The sequence below is a fragment of the Oncorhynchus keta genome, unplaced genomic scaffold (assembly GCF_023373465.1).
Source record: "Oncorhynchus keta strain PuntledgeMale-10-30-2019 unplaced genomic scaffold, Oket_V2 Un_contig_14787_pilon_pilon, whole genome shotgun sequence".
NCBI lineage: Eukaryota > Metazoa > Chordata > Actinopteri > Salmoniformes > Salmonidae > Oncorhynchus > Oncorhynchus keta.
Window position 1 is genome coordinate 81,370 of NW_026278948.1, and position 5,417 is coordinate 86,786.

Genomic DNA, 5,417 nt, shown 5'->3' on the forward strand with positions numbered 1-5,417 from the left:
CCATGGCCAGTCAAGAGCCCGGATCTCAATCCAATTGAGCAGGTCTGGGGCCTGTTGGATCGGAGGATGAGGGCTAGGGCCATTCCCCCCAGAAATATCCGAGAAATTGCAGGTGCCTTGGTGGAAGAGTGGGCTAACACCTCACAGCAAGAACTGGCAAATCTGGTGCAGTCTATGAGGAGGAGATGCACTGTGGTACTTAATGCAGCTGGTGGCCACACCAGATACTGACTGTTACTTTTGATTTTGACCCCCCCCCCTTTGTTCAGGAACACATTATTCCATTTCTGTTAGTCACATGCCCCCATCCACCCATTATAACATCGACAGATTGTGTGGTCATGATGAAGTGACTCTCACACATCTCTAATAATAGCAGGTAATCTCAGCGGGTTAGATGAAGGAACGGTGACATCACAACAGGAAAGTGTCCAGAGTACAGTCCTGATTTTAATTAAGATGACAAATACTAATTAGAAAGTTTTTTAAATTTTTTATCACAGATAGTAGACAGTTCACGCTTTCAGATCTCAAAGTTCTAAACCCTCTAGAATACGTTTTGGTCATTATTTTGTTGTTGTGATTGTTGGTTATGTTTAGTGATGCTTCATCATGTGACTGACTGCGGGTTCTCTATTCAGGTCATGTGACTCAGACTGTGGGTTCTCTATTCAGGTCATGTGACTCAGACTGTGGGTTCTCTATTCAGGTCATGTGACTCAGACTGTGGGTTCTCTTTTCAGGTCATGTGACTCAGACTGCGGGTTCTCTTTTCAGGTCATGTGACTCAGGTGAAAACTCAGTCAGCGTGACTTACAGGGCAGATGATCAATGGGGCCTCGTTTTTTACATGTGTGTAACAAAAGGGATAGATTTTCTCAGTGAAGTTGCAGCCCGTAAAAGAGTAGATATGTGACGAGGCTTCCACATTGTAAAAGGAGACCTCTCGCTTCTCATAATCCACGAACACCCCTACCTTCTGGGGCTTCTCTTTCAGGGACAGAACGTCAACTTTCTTATTGTGGGCCTCGTACGTCTCCCCATCCCAAAGCCCCACAGTCCACAATCCATTCCCCGGGTAGAATGTAAAAGACCCCTTCCTGTTGATGGATTCTTTTGCCACTCCTAATGTCCATTCAGTCTTTTCTTTAACCTGCACCTCGTAGTAGAATCTCCCCGAGGAGAAGCCCTCTTTTCCCAGGACACAGACGCCAGTGTTGAACCTCCCGGGGTTGTCAGGGAGGTTCTGTGCTCCGTCTCCATATCTCACCTGTTTCCCATCACCAGACACGATAAGCCAGAGATGTGCTGTATCAGGATCAAAAGTCACATCTACTGCACACTGTCTGATTCTCTTCAACTCGATTTCAGGCAACTTCTCCATCTCTTTCTTGAGCGTCTTCCCTAGCTCAGACACAGCTCTCATCACAGGAGCCCCACACGGATTCTTGTTTACACTGATCTCAGACCAGTTCTTGGTAGGTGGAAGGCTGCAGAGGGAACTCTGAAGGAGGTGGAGGTGGTTCTCAGTGTGTGACAGCTGATGCAGTTCAGTGCTTTTTCTCTGTAGCTCGGTGATTTCCTGCTCCAACTCTTTGATAAACTCTTCAGCCTGCCTCTCTGCTGCTTTCTGCTTCTTCTCAATCACCTCGATGAGCTCAGCCTGGCTTTCCTCAATGCACCGCACCAGAGCAGTGAAGACCTCCACACTATCTGCTATGCCTTTCTCGGCATCTCTCTTGCTGAGGTCGCCTGAGTGTTTTATCTCCCGAATCTTCTGCTTTCGTTCCTGGATCATCTGCTGCACTTTCCCTTTAGTCTTCTCCAGCTGAGCCTTCCTCTCTCCACACTCTTCCTCTATAGGGACAGTCTTGTGAGTCTTGTGGTCTGTCTCAGTGCAGATTTGACACACACACGTCAGGTCTCTCCTGCAGAACATCTCCAGGGGTCTGCTGTGTGTCTGACACAGCCTGTCTTCCAGGTTGTCCACAGGGTCGATCGGCTTGTGTCTCGTCAAGGACGCCACTCTCTGAGGAGGCTCCAGGTGAGTCTCTCAGTAAGAGACCAGACACGCCAGACAGGACTTCAGGGCCTTGTGCTCACCCTCGGTACAGACATCACAGGACACTTCTCCTGGTTTGATGAGGTGTAGGTCAACTTCTGGGTTGATGGTTGTGACTTTAACCGGAGACAACTTCCTGGAAGTGATCCTATTTACGCTGAGATCAGTAATATAATAATATAATAATAATATAATAATAATAATATAATAATAATAATAATAATAATAATATAATAATAATATAATAATAATAATAATAATAATAATAATATAATAATAATAATAATAATATAATAATAATATAATAATAATATAATATAATATATGCCATTTAGCAGACGCTTTTATCCAAAGCGACTTACAGTCATGTGTGCATACATTCTACGTATGGGTGGTCCCGGGAATCGAACCCACTACCCTGGCGTTACAAGCACCATGCTCTACCAACTGTAGACCGAAAATAACTTCTGGACATCAGAACAGCCGATTACTCACCTCAGGTAGAAGCATTTTCCTTTAACGAGTCCGACGCAAAGGATATACTGTTTTCCAGGGAACAGGCCCAAATCCCTATCATTTGCGTGAAGAAAAGACTGAGAAAAAGGGGGCGGAGGTCAGGCTGCCTTCTGAGAGTACGTAATTTTGCACGCCCAATTTTTCAGTTTTTGATTTGTTAAAAAAGTTTGAAATATCCAATAAATGTCGTTCCACTTCATGATTGTGTCCCACTTGTTGTTGATTCTTCACAAAAAAATACAGTTTTATATCTTTGTTTGAAGCCTGAAATGTGGCAAAAGGTCTCAAAGTTCAAGGGGGCCGAATACTTTCGCAAGGCACTGTACAACCATGAGAACACAGGAGTGGCTTCGGAACAAGTCTGGACTTGAATGCAATCTAAGATCTCTGGTGAGACCTGAAAATAGCTATGCAGCGAGCGATTTTCCCATTCCAACCTGACAGAGCTTGATAGGATCTGAGAGAAGAATGGGAGAAACTCTCCAAATACAGGTGTGACAAGCTTGTAGCGTCATACCCAAGAAGACTCGAGGCTGTAATTGCTGCCAAAGGTGCTTCAACAAAGTACTGAGTAAAGGGTCTGAATACTTATGTAAATGTGATATTTTTTTGCATAAAAAAACAAAAAAACATTTGCAGACATTTAAAAAATAAAAAATAAAAACGTTTTGCTTTGTCATTATGGGGTATTGTGTGTAGATGGATGAGGAAATATAACAACTGAGTTCATTTTAGAGAAAGGCTGTAACGTAACAAAATGTGGAAAAAGTAAAGGGGTCTGAATCATTTCCGAATGCTCCGTATATTGTAAGCATATGTGGCGAGGTTCTCACATATACATCCACATGAAGATATTTCCTGAAGTTGAATTCTCATGTATTAAACGGTTAAGGTTCAGTGTGAAATACATTAATACACACACATATATATATATAAATTACAAACAAACAAGTATTAGCTTAGCATAAGTGTTTTCTCTCTCCTTACATAAGTATTTTGTCTTCCAAGCAGAGAAAAAGGAGCAGTGATTCTACAACTCTGACTTACTTTTTTGTTGTTGTTATCCAGTTGAGTTTCACTTCAGCAAAATGATGTCACTAAGCCCTTCCCTGACTTGAACCATTTCCTACCATGATGACTTCGCCTCTTAAAGGGATAGACCCTCTGAAATTGATGCCACTTTTACAAGCTTGACTCTTTGACTCAAATATAATGTTGGTACAAGGCAAACACACCAGTCCTGTCTTAAACTTAAATGGTTAAAAATTCTAATTAAAAATCATCAGAATTGACATTGGATAAAAGTACAGAGCCAGAGTGGCTGCAATTGGAGGAACAATGGGAAAGTAATGCTGCTTTGAAATTTGATAAACTTGTAACCACACTTTTGAGAAAATGCTCCTTGAAAAGTTTTGGTTGAGTTTTTTTTACACTTTGTTCACAACCATTCAGCATTGTTCACAAGCTCTGAAGCCTTTTCTCCACCTATCTCTTTAACGATTCACACGTGAGGCCATGTGCTAAACAGAGTGAGTAAGGTGGTGTAGTAAACAATCAAAGATTTAAAAACTAAAAGTGATGAAAAAAGTAGCCTACAATAAGGAACAACTCCAGGTAAGAAAATAAAGAACGTAAGATCAATAAAAGTAGTACCAATCATGTTGGAGGTCAATTAAATAATCAAAACGTGCTTTACATACCAAGGGTTGTCATGGTTTCCTTGTAGAGACACCACTGCTCTTGTCACATGGGATGGCAGCAGCTTTCCACCAAAGTGTTTGTGTCTTGGGTGGGGTCCTGGTAATACTATTTCATTATCCTCTGCATAGTTGTTGATGAAGTTCACCACTCGCTGCAAGTCCTCATGCTTCAAATCAAATCAAATCAAATCCAATTTTATTTTATTTGTCACATACACATGGTTAGCAGATGTTAATGCGAGTGTAGCGAAATGCTTGTGCTTCTAGTTCCGACAATGCAGTGATAACCAACAAGTAATCTAACTAACAATTCCAAAACTACTGTCTTATACACAGTGTAAGGGGATAAAGAATATGTACATAAGGATATATGAATGAGTGATGGTACAGAGCAGCATACAGTAGATGGTATCGAGTACAGTATATACATATGAGATGAGTATGTAGACAAAGTAAACAAAGTGGCATAGTTAAAGTGGCTAGTGATACATGTATTACATAAGGATGCAGTCGATGATGTAGAGTACAGTATATACGTATGCATATGAGATGAATAATGTAGGGTAAGTAACATTATATAAGGTAGCATTGTTTAAAGTGGCTAGTGATATATTTACATAATTTCCCATCAATTCCCATTATTAAAGTGGCTGGAGTTGGGTCAGTGTCAATGACAGTGTGTTGGCAGCAGCCACTCAATGTTCGTGGTGGCTGTTTAACAGTCTGATGGCCTTGAGCTAGAAGCTGTTTTGCAGTCTCTCGGTCCCAGCTTTGATGCACCTGTACTGACCTCGCCTTCTGGATGATAGCGGGGTGAACAGGCAGTGGTTCGGGTGGTTGATGTCCTTGATGATCTTTATGGCCTTCCTGTAACATCGGGTGGTGTAGGTGTCCTGGAGGGCAGGTAGTTTGCCCCCGGTGATGAGTTGTGCAGACCTCACTACCCTCTGGAGAGCCTTACGGTTGAGGGCGGAGCAGTTGCCGTACCAGCCGGTGATACAGCCCGCCAGGATGCTCTCGATTGTGCATCTGTAGAAGTTTGTGAGTGCTTTTGGTGACAAGCTGAATTTCTTCAGCCTCCTGAGGTTGAAGAGGCGCTGCTGCGCCTTCTTCACGACGCTGTCAGTGTGAGTGGACCA

At 42.4% G+C, this 5,417-nt stretch overlaps 1 pseudogene; it reads right to left on the bottom strand.

Moving 5' to 3' along the window:
* Positions 1–477: 477 nt before the first annotated feature.
* LOC127906091 (E3 ubiquitin-protein ligase TRIM39-like) lies at positions 478–2,250 on the bottom strand (annotated as a pseudogene).
* Between the last annotated feature and the right edge of the window lie 3,167 nt (positions 2,251–5,417).